The 19699-nt window shown below is 35.5% G+C and overlaps 1 non-coding gene across 1 annotated transcript; it reads left to right on the forward strand.

Moving 5' to 3' along the window:
• Window positions 1–8861: 8861 nt before the first annotated feature.
• LOC145110253 (small nucleolar RNA R71) lies at window positions 8862–8968 on the forward strand. Its single transcript, XR_013709636.1, has one exon. It is a non-coding gene; the product is annotated as a small nucleolar RNA R71 (small nucleolar RNA).
• Window positions 8969–19699: the final 10731 nt, after the last annotated feature.

Below are 19699 nucleotides of genomic sequence, written 5' to 3' on the forward strand. Positions count from 1 at the left end.
CTTGTTGCCTATGAGTTGGTTATACATTGATTGCACGTAAACGCATTTGGTAACTCGATGTTATAAAACGTGCATTTGTGTATGATTCAACAAGTAGTAGAAAAAGCATATGAGTCGAAGTTTATCCATTCCTTTTACCCTTGGAGGGATAAAAGCGATATCTGTGGGCCCCTCGATGATTTGGTGATGACAAACGTAAGTGATCGGCCGGGCCTGGACTGATTTGATTTGTTCAATTAGTCAGTCGTCATAAATCGGAAATCGGGAAACAACAAATGGACAGAGAGAATGATTATAATCCATGTCTCAGTCCATATGATATCTAGAATGGAGGAATATATGATCCCTTATCTAATGGACGTGTCATTGATTTGTTCAGAGTTCGACATCGACTTTAAGAGCTACGATTGCTAGTCGGGTCTTGGAGTCATACACAATAATAGTTTTAGACTTATCCAAGTGGGATACTGTTGGATTAGGTGTCTAAGCCCATAACTATTATTGGTATGTATTCGACCCGAGAGTAGCATGGTCCATTTGGGTTGCATATCATCAGGACAATTTGTTAGGATGGACTTTTGAAAGAAGGTTATTTATGGTTTATTAATATATTATAAGTTATAATATATTAATATGAAATCATATGTTTTAATTAGTATTGATCAAGAATTAATTTGGAATTAATTTAGTGGTTAAAAGAGACTAATTAAAACTATGGGGACTAATTATGGTAATTAGTTATTTTTATATGTGTTGGGCTTATGATCCATGTTGGACCAAGTTTATGTATGGATACATAAAGAGTTGGGCCACATGAACCATGGATCATAAAATCCATGGATATGGGTTTGGGTTATACCCATGACTCTTAGAATTCAACACATATAAATACATATGTTATGACCTAAAACCGCCACCCCCTAGCCACCTCTAGAGTGTGTGCATGTTCTTGGAGTTCATGAAGGTTTTAGAGTGCATGGAGATTCTCTCTCAAGTCCTACCTTTTTCCTTGATGTGTTGTGACTTCATTTGAGGCTTCCACACTATTGGGGCTAAGTTCTTAAGGCCAAATACATCAAGACTTCCAGCCACACAAAAGGTATGTTACAATATCTAGCATTTTATGTAGTTTGTATGACAATTGCATGCTAGCTATAGGTTCAATACCTTGGAAACCATTTGCAAATATAATTAGTGAAAACATAGATCCAAGGTATTTAGGGTTGTATGTGCACCATAGGATGTTGTATTATACCAAAACCCAACACATAGCACTTGGGCAATGAATTTAGAGTTATGTCTGTGGCTAAGTGCAATGTATATGGAGAGCCCAATCTCTCCAATTGATCTATATGGATTTTCATCTTAAGAACATGAGTGCTCACATTCTCGGTTTCTTCCATCTTGAAAGTATGAAGGGCTTGAACAGTTTCAAATATTTCAGTCCTAGCTTGCTGACCAAACATCTGCTTGAGATGTTCAATCATGTAAAAGGCGGCGACGAGTTCAAGATCCCGTTGAAGATCAGGAATCATGGTGGCAAGCATAAGGCATGAAACATCAAGTGAATCATCCACATGCTTAAGCCAAGCATCATGTGCAACCTTTAGGACAGAAAGTGGTTCTTCCGGGACTTTCGATTCAAGGACACAATCTTTCTTTTCTTGTTTTGAAACAATTCTCGAATTTCTATGCCAATACAAAAATTGGAGTGGCCCAATTTTTCTTTTTCAAGCATGGATGGAAGGTTCATGGGGTGATGATGTGTTATGTAGTTGGTGGAGCCATTACAAAATTTTATAAAAGATTTATTTAGTATTTAATTCTTTAAAAATAATACCCTTTTGTTTCCAAAAACATTATTTATTTAAAGTCTAAGATCCAAGTTACAAATTAAATAAATGGTTAGGTGACCTTTATCCCATTTACTCAATTTTAACAAGGTAAATAGCTTCTATTAATTACACCACTTGTAATTCCTATATGTATGAGACCCTTAACAATTCGTTTGTTAATTTGACCTGTTTGGTCTCATCTATGCATTGGAACACTCTTGCTTAGGTGACCTTTATCACAAGAGGTTTCCAATCAAGTCATCCAAGTAGAGAAACTTGTATAATTGGCCTATAACTTGGTTATAGAAATCACAAAAATACTTTGGCCACCAAAAGATAACACAAATGGTTAGGTATCCTTTATCCCACAAGTATTATACAAATGTGTGCAAATATTTCTAAAGTTGGATGTCATAGACTTGCATTTTGAAAGGGATTTGGATGTTTTATTATTCTATTTAAAACATATGATATCATGATAATTGTATGCATCCAATTAATCATGATATCAATTTTCAAAAAATCACACTTGAGGTTCAAATATAAAACCCGGTTTTATATTTTGACCAGTTCAATTTTAACGACAATATCCAATATTAAGTTTGAGTTTGAGCCTTGTAGAACTTTTTAATATTATTTAATAAAACTTCATTTCATTAAAAAATACTTGGAGTTTGTTTAAGTTTCAAAATCATAATTTTTAGACTTATTTTTTACTATTTCAAAATTTGTGGTTATTAACATTTTTAATAAAACGGGTTTTTATTTTAAAGTATTAACTTGTTACATCTTATGTTCAACTTTTAAAATTTGAAAACCAAACTTCATATGATGTTTATTTTGTCCAAAAAATAGTTTGAATTTGTGAAAAGCTAAATCATCAACCACACAAAATATTTACTTAACACAAGCATGCATTTATCATAAACAAAACCTTGATCTAATTAACACTCTTGTGAGTCAACAAAAAAGTGTTAAGTCTTTCCTAAGGGACAAAGGGGCCAAATAATACAAGTTGTTCTTCATGTGATCTTCAAGTATTCTTCAAGCTCCCACTTGCAATAACAACCAAGTTTGTGGCAATTTTTATAAGATTTTTATAAAAAAAAGAACTTTTATAAAAACCTTACAAAATTATGGCCTCCACTTGTAGTCTTCAAAATTGGCCTACATCTTCATCTTGTTACATTTTTCATAAAATAAATCTAGTAAAAAACTAATCTATTACATCAAAATGACAAGAATTAAAACTAGCTACTTTTATTACATACTTTTATGAATAAAAGAATATTACGAACCATTTTCAAACAAATCACACAAACAACACAAATGGTACAAGACTTTTGTATGCACTCTAAAATACATATAAAAATAAAACAACCTCTGTTTTTCTAAGACAACTTTACGTGACAAAAAAAATGCATGTATGTTTTTGTCACCAACAATAACAATTAAAAAGTTGTCAAAGAAAATATGTATGAACTTGTTGTTAAACAAAACTAGGTTATCCATATTCTCCAAAAACTAAGATTTCCATAAATCTAAAAATCTAACCAAACTTGCAAGGTGGCTCTTGATACCAATTGTTGAGTTTTGTTCAAAAATAGTTTCTAAAAACTCAAAGTATTAGCAACGAAAGTCTTAAAATTTCGAACATAATAACACATTACAACCCACCAAGGATCATCTTGCAAGTTATGGAAAGATAAAAACACAACCATAGAAGGAAGAAGTAACAACAACCTTTGATGAACTTTGGGTCCTCTAGGGGAGGCTTGAATGTTAAAGAAGATGGATGAACTTTCAGACACCAACATTGATCAACTTGAAGAGAATGCTAGTTCTTTGATCAACTCTTAAGCTTGAAGAATAAAACCCAATTTTTATCTTCAAGAGAGCATGTAATAAGTAAGAACTCTTTGTGCCTTTTGCAAGAACAATTCTAGAGGTAAGAGAAAAAACTAACCCAAAATATAAGAAATCCCAAAACAATTCTAAAAACTGCCTGGAACGTGACCACGGCGTGGAAAAGGTTCCCACGACGTGGTTGATGTTCAGACGAAAAAATAAAATTAAATAAATGCTGAAAAATAACTTTTTGCGGTTTTTAATCCACAAAAGGGATCGAATAACTAAAAGTAATTAAATTAAAAATCAAATAAGTCGTTCCCCGACAACGGCGCCAAAAACTTGATGTGCACAAATTATACCTATCTAGTTTTGAATTTATAACCTAACGAACTTAACTAGCTAGAATGCACCTAGGCAGTGTACCTAGTCGAATTATAGAATACTTTAGGTAAGTCGGGTGTCGATCACAGGGAACGGTATTTAATTAATAAAATAACTACTAAAAGCTAAACTAAGAAAAACAACTAAAATGGGGGTTTTATCTGATTTTACAAGTTCAGAAAAACTTAAGCACTCAACTAAAAACGACTGTAATCAATATATTAAAAACACTTTCGTTTAGTTTCGAATCCACCTTTTCCTATGGTTAGTTCTTATTTATAGATTAATAAAGTTGGTTACCAATTTATATGTAATTAGAAATTTGGTCAAATCTACTAATATTTTCACCAAATTTATGTACTACTTTGTAAGGTCCTACACAAGCAAACACAAGATTAGTTATTAATTATAATTGGGCTATGTAAGATTTGTTAAACACAATTATGGTCACAATTATGTTCTCTAACACAATTAAATTGTTACTTTTATCACTTAACTAAGATATGGTCAATCCTAGCTCTAGCAATTTAATGGTCACTAAATCACTAGGTAATCAAGTTCATGATATTTAATGGTCACTAAGCTACACTACACTTGAAATTAAGAAACAAAGTTACAAACTTTAACATGCTAGGTAATGATAATCAAACACATGCATAAACCAAATTTATATAATCCAAAAAGTAAGAAACTAACTCATAGTTTTAGGTTTCATCTAACTAAACGAAAGCAAAGGTTTTTAGCCCATAATCACAGCTGGTAAACACATAAACATAAGGAAAACTAGACTAATCATGATTAAACTAAGCAAACCGAATGTGTAGATGCGAATCCTTGCTCCAATCTCTTTATCCTTTGATCTCTAGTTGAATTTTTCCCTCAAAGGGGTCTTGGAAGGGTATTTCTTCGTTAATAGTCGCAGCCTTCAGCCCTCTCTCTCCTGGAATCGACCTAACGTCCAAGATAAATATAGTTAACAAAAATTGTGCCACCACGACGTGGTAAAGGCACCACATCGTGCTCCTCATGTTTATCCTGTATTCCCCAAGCCAGCGTCAAAAATCACGAAGATTCCATTCACCACGTCGTGGTAGTTAGAAATCCGACTTTTCTCAAAACACGAAAGTCATCCGAAATTGTGTCTAGTTTTCATATCATTTTCAATCTCGTCAATCGGAGTTACGAGTCATGAGACATGGTCAAAATGCTGACGAGGGGTCAAGCTGTCCAACAACATCTTTCTTGTGTCTTCTTCTTGCCTAAGCCTGCATTTTCCTGCTTCCAGCTTCCATGTTGCTTCCGAGCATGTCTTTTATGCTACATAACAGATATTAAACATAATAAGTACCTTTTGTTCTATAATAAGCATAATTATAGCTAAAAGTATTAAGATATGATGTAAAATATATGTGTAGATATGCACATATCAAAATACCCCACACTTATCTTTTGCTTGCCCTCAAGCAAAACTATTTAATTTTAATTCAAACCTTCATCACCACCATCATATAGAACAATCCATTTTGAACTCAGCCATTATACCAAGACCTTAATGCGCATATTTGTGTCTAAAATCCTAACAACTTCCCAATCCTAAATACTCACAATCCTTATGAACCTTCACCCCTTAGTTTATACGACACTCATTTTTGCAACCCTCCGAATCAATCCTCAGAACTCTTTCTTAACCTCAAGGTATTTTTGGTTAAGCAACCCAAGCATACATAATCTAGAAATTACAACTTTAGATACCAAATTGGAGCTCTTGGAATTCTTCACTTCTTTGATATTTGATCTTTGATTTCTTTGAATTCACCACCTTTTTGTTTGATTTTTTTGGTATCTTCAACTTTTCGAATTTCTTCATAATTTTTTTATCTTTTGATCTTCATACTTTGATAGCTCCAAAATTCTTACAACTTTTTGGTAATTTCTCTCCTTTTTTTAATATATATCTCACTTTTTTTTTCTTTTTCACTCAAATCCTACATGCTTAAGCAAGAGTGCTTAACTTCAACCTTTATTGGTTAAAGGTATTAGTCTATGTGCAATGACTACATAAGCTTTCCTGGATAGATTTCAGGTTTAGGCTGCAAAACATATTATGTCATAAAAACTACTAGACTACCTTTTCATAACTCATGGCTTTTCACTAAAACTTGGGAAGCCACAAGTATACGATAACATGTATTGGCTCGGTTAAATATTTGAGCTCTCATCGGATCATCTCATATAACACTAGAAACTTAAGTTCAAACTATTACTAGATTAAATTTTTAGATTATTATTTCAAATCAATTAAAAAAAAATTAAATTTACTACTTTTCTAGCAATTTACTTTTTCGACCCCCTACCCCACACTTATTACATACAATGCCCTCATTGTATGTTATGCAAAACATATAATTAAAAAGAGGGAGAAAAAGGAACAGACTCCCCTGGGATAGAAGATGCATCTTGAATCGTGTGTAGGATCTCTAGCTTGCTCTAAAGTGTGGAAACGGAATTGGAAAGTAGAATGGAAGCCTCTTGATGTGATGAAAAACTCCCCCATGACATAGGAAAGTGTCAACCATGTCGTGGCAGCTGGGACATTATTTCAGCATGGCGTAAAAATAAAATTCGATGGTGTGGGCATAACTCATCCATACCATGGAATTCAATATAGAATTGAAACGCCACTCCTGAACACTTAGACTACTGAAAGTATGGGATCAGGCTTGAAAAACGGACTCGAAAAGCACCACCTCGTGGTGACTCAAATAGATTATTTTCCTGGTATCCTGACTGCGACAACACGACGTGTCGGGGATTACCACGACGTGTTGGTCTTGAAATTACAATAATCGGTGCCAGAATAAGTTGATTTCTGGAATATATGTGGCACCAACGAATGTACGAAGCTGTTAGGCATGACTCCTCACTTATTGACGCGAACAAACACCCGAAAAATTGCTCAAATCTCGCTTCTCTCGTCGTTTTCTAATCTTTCTCTATAAAGAACCTTCTTTTGTTAATAATACCCTCACTCGGACTCTAAATATAATACCTAGAAAGCTTCTTCTTGTGAATGCAAATGTGCCTGATCGAATGAAATTAAAGAACCATTCTTGAAAAAAATGTGCTGAACCACTGCCACGATGTGTTGATGATGTCCACGTCGTGTTGTCTTCTTTTCAGTAAATATGCTTCAAAATTCTTTTCTCTTCATTATGTGGGAACCCCACACTTATTCAAAAACTTGTTTTTCAATTATGATCTTCAAAAATCGCATGGCTTCTTCAAATTAAGCTCCTTCACTGCTTCACTTTCGTTCAACACTACAAAATAAGATCAAGAACTAGAGAAACGCATCATCATTCGGTTAAGGTGAAATAAAACTAAAACAAAAAAATAAAATTAAAACTAAATCAAAAAGAAAAAGAAAAGAAAATGCAAACTCTTAAAATCGGGTTGCCTCCCGACAAGGGCTTCTTTTTGAGGAGTCGTGAGCCGGACTCCTTCCCACTCTACGTTGCGTTGGGTGGAAGTGTAACCTCCCCGTTCTCCATCATCTTGAGCCTTGTTCGTTTGTAGGCAACCCGTCTGTTGAATGCCTTTCTTGAACTTTCTTGCATTGTTGGGTTGACATCTTCTTTATGTTTTTGCTTGGGTTCTTTCCTCATTCCCGTGTCTTTAGCTTTTGTCTTGTCACTTTCCAGGTTTTTCTTGTCAAAATGAGACTCATCACTCTCTTCTTCTTTTTCTTCAATCGCCTCTATTACTGGATTTGGTGGTCTTGTAAAAGCAAACACCTCAAACATCATTGTCGTTGACACTGGAGGTTTTGAATAATTCACTACTTTTTCCAATTGATCTTTTGGTAAAGGCTCCTCCCATTCCTCCCACTCTTCTTCCTTCATGCGTTCAAATTCATCATGCTTAAGGAACTTAATGTTTTCTTGTTTCACCAAATTTTCATTGGCACGGGATTGGAAAGGAAGAGGTGGTCGATACGGATCAACAACTAAGAAATCATAATTTTCTTTTATCGCCCACGACGTGGCACTATTGTCTCCACATCGTGGCGACTGGGAAGCTTCACAATACTCTTCTTCTTCTTTCCTTTTTAATTCTAGTGACTGATTAGACTCCTCTTCAAGGTCCTTCATATGCTCCAATTCATTTTATTCTTCTATATCAACGGCCATGACTTGATCCATAGGGATTGGCTCGACTTTTCTTGAAAGTAAATCCGATAGCTTTTCTTGTAAAAGTTTTGTTAATTGCCCAACTTGTGTGTGGATGCTCAAAACAGATGCTTGTTGAACTTTAAGTGTTGCATCATGTCTTTTTTCGCTAGCTTCCATGAATTTGAATAACATCGACTCGAGAGCATCTATCTTCTCGGATTGTACTCTTTCTAATTGGTAGAGATTATGCTCTAGTTGTTGATATTTTTTCGTGTCTTGAGCTCTCTTGTACTCCAACTCACAATCCTTAATAGAATGGGGTCCTCCACAAGCTCCGCATTTATCTTGAATTGGTCCACCCAATTTTGTGATCTTTTCTTCCATTGCATCGAGGTTTGCAATTACTACACTGATAGTATCTTGACCTCCATATTTACTTGACTTACCTCTAGTGAAATCCTCCTTTGAGTTGTGATACTCTCTTGAATGCTTAGCGAATTCTTCAATCAAAGCTTTATTTGTTGTCAGATTCTTCTTTGTCATGGGCCCTTGCGAGTCTAGAAGTTGACGAGTGCACACATTGACTCCATCATAAAATATCGAGATTTCTTGTTGCACATTGAAGTCATGTTGAGGGCAATGTCGTAACAATCTCTTGTAACGTTCCCAAGCTTCGTATAACGACTCCCCTTCTAATTGTTGAAAATTATGGATATTTCTCTTAAGCTTTGCCACTTTTGAAGGAGGGGTAAACTGGTTTATGAACTCGGTCTTAAAATCAACCCATGTCGTGATTTCTCCAAAGGGAAGTGATTTTAACCATTCCTTAGCTTCACCCTTCAACGTGACGGGTAAAAGTCGAAGCATCACCGCATCTTCACTTACGTTTGGTGAATTAAAATAATGTGAAATCTCCACCACCTCTTCTATATGCTCATAGGCGTCCTCGTGCTCCTTCCCATAAAAAGGTATATCTTTTAGCATGCTAAGAATGTGCCCCAGAAGTTCAAACTTTGTCGTGGTTGGGATTTTTGGTGGATCAATACCCCATCTATTTTCGTTCCTAATATGTCGTTTGTACTCTTCCATTGTCATGGTTGCTATGTCCCCCATTTTTCTGCTAAAACAATACTAAAAAAACGCGTAAAACGAACAAAAAAATAAAAAATAAATCTAAAAACTGCTTGGAAAGTGACCACGGCGTGGAAAAGGTTCCCACGACGTGGTTGATGTTCAGACGAAAAAATAAAATTAAATAAATGCTGAAAAATAACTTTTTGCGGTTTTTAACCCACAAAAAGGATCGAATAACTAAAAGTAATTAAATTAAAAATCAAATAAGTCGTTCCCCGGCAATGACGCCAAAAACTTGATGTGCACAAATTATACCTATCTAGTTTTGAATTTATAACCTAACGAACTTAACTAGCTAGAATGCACCTAGGCAGTGTACCTAGTCGAATTATAGAATATTTTAGGTAAGTCGGGTGTCGATCACAGGGAACGGTATTTAATTAATAAAATAACTACTAAAAGCTAAACTAAGAAAAACAACTAAAATGGGGGTTTTATCTGATTTTACAAGTTCAGAAAAACTTAAGCACTCAACTAAAAACGACTGTAATCAATATATTAAAAACACTTTCGTTTAGTTTCGAATCCACCTTTTCCTATGGTTAGTTCTTATTTATAGATTAATAAAGTTGGTTACCAATTTATATGTAATTAGAAATTTGGTCAAATCTACTAATATTTTCACCAAATTTATGTACTACTTTGTAAGGTCCTACACAAGCAAACACAAGATTAGTTATTAATTATAATTGGGCTATGTAAGATTTGTTAAACACAATTATGGTCACAATTATGTTCTCTAACACAGTTAAATTGTTACTTTTATCACTTAACTAAGATATGGTCAATCCTAGCTCTAGCAATTTAATGGTCACTAAATCACTAGGTAATCAAGTTCATGTAATTTAATGGTCACTAAGCTACACTACACTTGAAATTAAGAAACAAAGTTACAAACTTTAACATGCTAGGTAATGATAATCAAACACATGCATAAACCAAATTCATATAATCCAAAAAGTAAGAAACTAACTCATAGTTTTAGGTTTCATCTAACTAAACGAAAGCAAAGGTTTTTAGCCCATAATCACAACTGGTAAACATATAAACATAAGGAAAACTAGACTAATCATGATTAAACTAAGCAAACCGAATGTGTAGATGCGAATCCTTGCTCCAATCTCTTTATCCTTTGATCTCTAGTTGAATTTTGCCCTCAAAGGGGTCTTGGAAGGGTATTTCTTCGTTAATAGTCGCAGCCTTCAGCCCTCTCTCTCCTGGAATCGACCTAATGTCCAAGATAAATATATTTAACAAAAATTGTGCCACCACGACGTGGTAAAGGCACCACGTCATGGTCCTCATGTTTATCCCGTATTCCCCAAGCCAGCGTCAAAAATCGCGAAGATTCCATTCACCACGTCGTGGTAGTTGGAAATCCGACTTTTCTCAAAACACAAAAGTCATCCGAAATTGTGTCTAGTTTTCATATCATTTTCAATCTCGTCAATCGGAGTTACGAGTCATGAGATATGGTTAAAATGCTCACGAGGGGTCAAGCTGTCCAACAACATCTTTCTTGTGTCTTCTTCTTGCCAAAGCCTGCATTTTCCTGCTTCCAGCTTCCATGTTGCTTCCGAGCATGTCTTTTATGCTACATAACAGATATTAAACATAATAAGTACCTTTTGTTCTATAATAAGCATAATTATAGCTAAAAGTATTAAGATATGATGTAAAATATATGTGTAGATATGCACATATCATATCTCCTCACCGTCCCATCTCTCATCATCCTTAACTTCTATTTCTTTTCCATCTTTAGTGATATCGACGTTTTCATCATCCATTCTTTTTTGGTCCTTCAACTCTAGCGAAACAACACTACAACCCACTAAAGTGAAGAGACGGTGAGTTATGATGTTTGTTCGCCAGAGTTGAAGAACAAAAAAAAGGATGGTGAAGACTTCCATGTCACTAAAGATGGAAAGAAAATAGAAGTTGAACAGGATGAGAGATGGGATGGTGACCGGTGGGACCCAGATTAAATTTCTCAAATGTGGTTTCAGTTTTACGGTGAGGAGATACATATATGTGGGGTCTATTAATTTTTTTAAACATATAAAACAAATACATAAATAAGAAATTTAATTAAAAAAAATAAATTAATAAGGGCACAATAATCTTTTTAGGTAGGACAGGGACTAAGCCCGCAACAAAAATAAACAATAGGAACCATCCGAGTTAAAAAACATAAGTTAGGGACCAAACGCACAAATTCCCCCAAACCATAGGGACCATTCGTATAATTTACTCTTACTTTTGGTTTTGTTCATATTTAGGTAACTATTTTTTTTGTACACATCTAGGTAACGAACTTGTTGAAAGTGTTCACATATAACCATTATGACCTGCTGTAGCTGGATGTAACCTGCTACAGCAGGTCATAATGGTCATATGTGAACAGTTCCAAAACGTTTGTTACCTAGATGTGTACAAAAAAAAGATAGTTACCTATATGTGAACAACCTGAAAAGTTAATTACCTTAATAAGTCCTATTCCCTAATCGTTTTAACATTTCATATATATATATATATATATATATATATATATATATATATATATATATATATATATATATATATATATATATATATATATATATATATATATGTTCAACTGAGAACATTTGAGAATATTTTTTTAATTAGACTAATATAAAAAACCCCACCCCCACTGTTTACCGAAAACCGTTGAGAATAACCCCATTGTAAAAACATAAGATGTTCCCTTATTTTTCCGTTGTTGTGCAATCTTCACACAAGGCACAATTTGAATTGACTTTAGGGTACACATCTCCAGTCGTTGGGAAATTCATGTTTAAAGGATAAGTGAATCTGTATCTCGAATTCAAAATCATATTCATGTAGTTTTCTCTCTGAATCAAAAAATCATTAAACCGGCCTCTATATGCTATCGATTCTATCGATTCTCACATCATTGATGAGTCGAAGCAAACGCCTCTACCTCCTCGAGCGGGATACGGTGTCACCTGAATCTTAAGACAACGGAGGCATGTAGAATGCAGGTTCGATTTTCAATTCCTTTTCATTTTGGTATGTTTTGAGTTCGAATTTGTTTGTTTCATTGAAATTTGATTCGAATCGATCAAACGCACTCCAGAACGCTTTTATTGATGGCGGAATTCACCGCCCTCCGTCGCCTAAAGCTGATCTTCATCGTCGACGAAATGTCGGTATGGTTTGAGCCAAAAGATATCATTGGCGCTCCGTTATACGGTGGCAGACGTTATAGGGGGTTGAGACTATTAGACAAATGTAAGATCACGACATTAACCAATTATACCCACAATCGTACCACCAGAGATACTAGAGTCTTCGCGTCGGCATCTGGGAGCAAGTCGAAGAGCACGAAAAGCAATGAAAAGGACGCGATTGTCGATCAGCAAGCTATTTATGATGAACTGTTGGGAGATCTTGATTATGAGAGTGATGATATGTCTTGTTTCAGAGGTTTAGTTTTGGACATCTCGTATAGGTCTGTGCTCTCATCTTCCTTTTTAACACAATTATCAGTTTAATCTGATGAGGTGCTATTGAAATCTTATTACTCTCTTTCATTAAGAATTACGGGATTCATCATTCGAGGGGAAGTAGACTACTCAAGAATTTCACATTTCATTTATGTCATAATTGAATAAAGAATTCATAAAATCTAAATAAAAATAAATAAGGAAGATGGAATCCATGAAGTTTTGCTTGGTCTTCATTGGAAACTTGAGTAAGGAGTAGATCTTTTTGGAGTTTTCTAGAATTTGAAAGCGAGAACTCCTTTCTTTTTCTTTTTTTGGTATACCTACTTGAGCTGGATGAAAGGAAACTTTCACGTCCGATTTTGAGGGGGGGGGGGGGGAGATCCTATCCCAATTTTTATTTTTCTAGGCCCATAGATAAAAAGCCTACTTTTTTACGATTACGGGGTTTATTAGAATATGAAATTCAACCCTGGAAATACAGGATCCCCATTTTTTTACTACCCGGAGCTTCGATACATTTCGAAATCGAGAGATGTCTACCGGGGGAGGTTCTATCAGACAACAATTAGCCAATCTAGATTTACGAATTATTATAGACTATTCATTGGTAGAATGGAAAGAATTACAGGAAGAGGAACCCACAGGGAACGAATGGGAAGATCGAAAAGTTGGAAGAAGAAAATATTTGTTTTCTTAGACGCATGGAATTGGCTAAGCATTTTATTCGAACAAATATAGAACCAAAATGGATGGTTTTGCGTCTATTACCAGTTCTTCCTCCTGAGTTGAGACCAATCTATCATATAGATGAGGATAAACTAGTGACCTCAGATATTAATGAAATCTATAGAAGAATTATCTATCGGAATAATACTCTTACAGATCTATTAACAACAAGTATAGCTACGCCAGAAGAATTAATAATATCTCAGGAAAAAATGCTACAAGAAGCTCCCCTTATATAGCACGTACTATTAAAGAAAAGAAAAAGCCAATGTATTTAACAAGTAACAGCGTACAAACCATGTTTTCCACAGGTAACAGCATACGAACTAGTAAGAGCATAGAAAGAATGTTTTCCACAGGTAACAGCATACGCACGAGGGCATACTGTACATACAGCGCATATATTGATAAGTTCTTGAATCGCGTCTTTGCTAGTATAGAAAGGACATGGGTGCAGGATCCGCATAGATGGTTAATCATAGCTAGTCATAGCTTCCGCGAGCCTAAACCTTCTATTAAGGATGTGGATCTACATTTTTTGTGTATAATGGATCTCTTACACCAGTTTGCTTACACATCCCTCAGAGGTTACGCAAAATTTGGCATTTTACTTACCACGCTGTGATCTTACGGAGAGGAGATAACTTTTTCAATAGGTACTGCTATCCCCTTGACTAAGGAGGGTGGTAATTTGCTTCCTAAAAAATGGGTCTATTCTCAACTCTATAAAGTCCTTATAAAATCTTCAGAAATTTATGAGGGGGATGAAATAGTTCAAGTCACTATCAGAGTCTATATAAAACAGGATAAAAAGCTGGAGAGGCCAACCCTATCTGAAGAAGAAAGACATAACTTACTTCGTTCTATTCTTTTAGAGGTGTCTAATAAGACCGAAGAGGGATTAACTGAGAGAGATGCTCAAACAGTAAGGAAACTCCGGCAAAGTAGACGCCCTAAATCTATCCCCGCGTTAAAGGAATGTAACATTAAGCAGAGACCCTTCATTGTATCCGATCTCGAGACGCTACTGGATGAGAATAATTATCATAAGCCTTATGCAGCTGGTCTCTTGATGGTATTTCTTGGTAAACGTATAAATGATATGCTGATCGAGACCTACTTTAGCGAAGACTACTCTGTACTGTATCCGACGGAGTTTGAAAAAAGGAGTGAGAAGGTGCTTTTTGACTTGGTATTAAGGATCTTTGCTCTTGTTAAAGAACACAAGTCATTAAAAACTATTTACTTCCACAACTTTTCTAGATTCTATGGTATTCTCTTGCTAAAGCACCTCGCATGTAAGCACCCGAAATACATGCTCAAACCTCTGATGAGGAATAACAGGCTTTATGAGTTAGCTGTCTATTTGGGTAAAAAGATGTTATTCCGCTTCAGGGATTCCTATAATCTACTTCCTAGTAAACTTTGTGAGTTGGCTAAGAGTCTCTGTCCTGATCTAGGCACGAAGGGTTCCATCAACTATAGCGAAGTCACTCCTGAGAAGCTGGTTAGTACGAGAGATGAATTGTTGGAATATATGAAGCAGGACATCTATCTCTTAGGTGGTGTGATGAAAAAAGCACAAGAGATATATTGGAATCTGTACAACGTGGACATTGAAGGTAAAATCACCCTTTCCTCACACCCAATAGCATGTTGCACCTAGAGAATCTCCTAATTGTTTCAGAGCAACTAGAAAGAGATTCTTTAACCAGAAAGATTTCGGTTCAGATGTAGGATACCTATCCAGAAGTTTTCGCAACTCAATCATAGATGATGGAATCATCAAAGATTTGACCTTTTCAAAATCTGTCTGTAACTCACTAGAGGCTCCGAAAACAAAGAGAAGACGTGTACAAGCGAGATATGCAGCAACAAGAAGAAGGAAAAGGATTGCATAGAGGAACTCCTGAACATTTGTCAGATGTGTCGATATCAATGGTGACTCATTATTTCGATGAATCATTTCTTCGGACAAGAGAAGATTATGCAAACACTTACTCGAAATCTCACTTATCAGATTCCTTTGTGGAAGACATAATTTTTTCTGAAGAATTCGCCATGATATATTTGATCCATGCATAATATCATGAAAAATGGATACAAATTTTTGACTGCTACTTAGTATCAACAATAGGTCTGAAAAAGTATCTAAAAATAAAAACTTTAGATATCTGTACCCTGTCGAAGTAAGGAACCATGGCATATATGTTTTGGAATAGATTCCATTTTGAGAGAGTTGAATAAGCACTATCTCGTTGAAAAGTTCTATACATCTGCCCTTTCTCAACGCATTTCTTTAGACAAAGACTGTCACACCCCCAGCCATCGGCGGAAACACCGGGTAGTGTAACGTTATTCTTCGTATCACAGTTATATAACATACATTGAACAGTACTAAAAAAATACATACCTTTATTGATAACTGAAAGTTACATAACTGTTTTTCTAGAACCTATTACATATTATCCGACTATGGCATACTTCTTAATGACCAGAAAGGTAATAGTAAAACTTCTTCTGTTCGAATACATACCAACTTTTCAAGTTCCTGAAAACACATGCATTTTAAAATACGTCAACATAAAGTTGGTGAGTCCACAGGTTTTGACTCCATAAAATAATACATTTTCCACATTCAAAAGTATAGTTTTTGAAAGTATCATTTTGACTCTCCATCATTTAGTATGTATATTAGGTATAATAGTTTACTTATCAATTAAGTGTTATACCTAAACATTCCTTAATCCTAAGGTATAAGTAGGGGAAACTTATACTTAACATTACTACTTGTATACGACAAAGTATAATGTTTCTAACAATTTACTACCATGAGCCTGTAACCGCTGCTATGACATAATACCTCTGATAGAACACACTCATGATTTACCATGAGAAACAAACACACTCATGATTTACCATGAGAAACAACACCGTACGCTTCATCGACGCCGGAACAATAACAAATCAAAGGATAGTTCATCACTTGCTTTTGGTTGACTGTAGCTAACAGTCACAAGTGGGGTGGTCAACCCGTATACTAATTATACACGACTTCCTCGCTCACACGGGATTAACGGTTACAGTTCAGAGGATTTCCACTAAGATCCCCAATCTTAGTTGATGAATACAATTACTCATGTATACTTTGACGGCTTCCTATAGCTCTAACAACAAAAGCATCTTTATGTCTAAAACCCTAAGTTACTAGACTATGCTTTTAAACATTACTCCTAACTTCATAATATTTAGGCAGTATAACAGTTATATCTTGAAGTAAAACCAGGTTTTATCTTGACCTAAAACCAATAATAACAACATATAACGTTCCTAGTTTTATCTTGACATAAAACTATCAATAGCAATACCAAGTTTTATCTTATCATAAAACTAACAATAACAACGTATAACATATCCAGTTTTATCTTGCCATAAAACTATTAATAGCAACATACTTTATAACTTAACATATAAATCTTCCTAATATAACTTCGGAACTATATCGCACACAACATATATATAAAATCTTAAATATAACTCAAGATCTACATTAGTAAATTAACATACTGATAAGTTGATAATAGTTGTATATATTCAAAATATTATATTTAGAACAACTATACCCCGGCTATTATAACTATATACTGTCATATAGACATAATAATAACATATATATAATATCTAGCATGCGTTTTCCCCCGAAATATTAGAAAGTGGGGCCGTGAAACTCACCCTAGTAGCGTGATTTTATGTTATCTAAGCAAAAACGGTCAGCGTACGAGGTCGTCGGGACTCGGGATGCAAAATGGCCTCCAAAAACGAGATAGAGAGAAGAGTTTAGGTGTAAGAAGTGTTAAGGTCGAATTTGCTATTTATAGGCTGATTTTTGGCCATTCACGACGTGAACCAAGCATGTTCACGTCGTGAGCTCGATCTTGCTCACTTCGTAGACCCGCCATTTGGTCCCTAGCTTCAGATGGTGTCCCTTTGACTCATCACGACGTGAATCAATCCTTGCTCACGTCGTGAGTTTGGATCTTATCCCCTCGCAGCCTCGTCATACCTTCTAGATCCGAAATGTGGCGGTTTGACTCCTCACCTCGTGAACATTTATGTTCACCTCATGAGTTCAGTCAAATTAGGGTTTCTGACAGCGATATCTTCGGAAGGCCATAACTTTTGCATACGAACTCCATTTTTGACGTTCTTTATATCCACGCGTAGGTATTTACGACTACTACAACTCTCTTTTAGACTTAAATAGCTAATTCTAAGTCTATTTTAAATTCCTCTTATTATAGAGATTTATAGTGTTCGGTTTATCATAACTTCTTCATGCGAAGTCAGATTCAAACATTCTCTATATTTTTGGGATCGTATGGACGTATACTTTGAGTTGTATTATAAAGAAGATTCATATTTGTATTAGAATTTATCATGAACTACATAACACTCTTACCACATTACTAGGTTAACATAATCACATTACATGATTGGCATAATCACATGTGATTTTCTATTGACCTATTTTGACCAGTGTTACATTCTCCCCCCGTTAGAATAATTTTGTCCCGAAATTTATCTTATGGATGGGGTTTCGTTAAACAGTTGGGGGTATTTTTCTTTCATCTGATCTTCACGTTCCCAAGTAAATTCAGGTCCTCGCAAAGAGTTGCATCGAACTTTCACTATGGGAATACGACTTTGCTTTAATCGTTTGACTTCTCGATCCATAATCTCAACAGGTTCTTCTACAAAGTTGAGTTTCGTATTGACTTGTATCTCTTCGAGAGGTATAACAAGAGTGTCATCGGAAAGACATCTTTTGAGATTTGATACGTGAAAAACATCGTGCACATTACTTAGCTCTTGAGGCAACTTAAGTTGGTATGCGACGGAACCAATTCTTGCCAGAATTTCAAAAGGTCCTATATATCGTGGGTTTAGTTTGCCTCGTTTCCCGAATTGAATTACACCTTTCCAAGGAGAGACTTTCAACATTACTTTATCTCCAACTTGGAATTCTAAAGGCTTACGTCTTACGTCAGCATATCTCTTTTGACGATCATGTGCAGCCTTTAATCGATCCTTAATTTGCACGATCTTTTCAGTTGTCTCGTGGATTATTTCTGGTCCAGTATGTAAGGTATCGCATGTACGTTCTCTGGCCATCTGCGTATCTCCAACTTCTGTCCAACACACTGGGGAACGACATTTTCGTCCATAAAGAGCCTCAAATGGTGCAGCCTTGATGCTGGTGTGATGACTATTGTTGTAGGAAAACTCAATTAACGGTAAATGAGTATCCCACGCATTTCCAAAGTCTATTACACAGGCTCGGAGCATATCTTCTAAAGTCTGAATGGTTCTCTCACTCTGACCATCAGTCTGTGGATGGTAAGCTGTACTCATGTCTAGACGTGTTCCTAAGGATTTTTGTAGAGATTGCCAAAATCGTGAAGTGAATCTACTATATCGGTCAGAAATAATAGAATTTGGAACTCCATGCAATCTGACAATTTCCTTAAGATAAATTCTAGTTAGCTTCTCCATCTTGTCGTTCTCCTTAATTGGTAAGAAATGGGCGGACTTAGTCAACCTATCGACTATCACCCAAATAGTGTCGGACCCACTAGGAGTTTTAGGTAACTTAGTGATGAAGTCCATTGATATCTGCTCCCATTTCCATTCAGGTATTTCCGATTGTTGAAGTAAACCTGAAGGCTTTTGATGTTCTGCCTTTACTCTAGAACAAGTCAAACATTTGCTCACATAAGTAGCAATTTCAGCCTTCATGTTTGGCCACTAATAATGTACTTTTAAATCTAAGTACATTTTGTCAGAACCTGGATGCATGGAATATCTGGACTTGTGGGCTTCTTCTAAGACCAAGTCCCTGACTCCACCGAACCTAGGCATCCAAACTCGGTTCATAAAGTATTGTATTCCGTCATCTTTTCGTATAAGTTGCTTTTCCATTCCTCGCAAAGCTTCGTTCTTAATGTTTTCTTCTTTTAGAGCCTCAAGCTGAGCTTCTCTAATTTGTGCGGTAAAGTTAGAATGGATAGTTATAGTTAATGCTCGTACTCGTCGGGGTTTAATA

This window comes from Lactuca virosa, chromosome 4 (assembly GCF_052849685.1).
Source record: "Lactuca virosa cultivar CGN04683 chromosome 4, Lactuca_virosa_CGN04683_v6, whole genome shotgun sequence".
In the NCBI taxonomy this organism is placed as follows: Eukaryota; Viridiplantae; Streptophyta; class Magnoliopsida; order Asterales; family Asteraceae; genus Lactuca; species Lactuca virosa.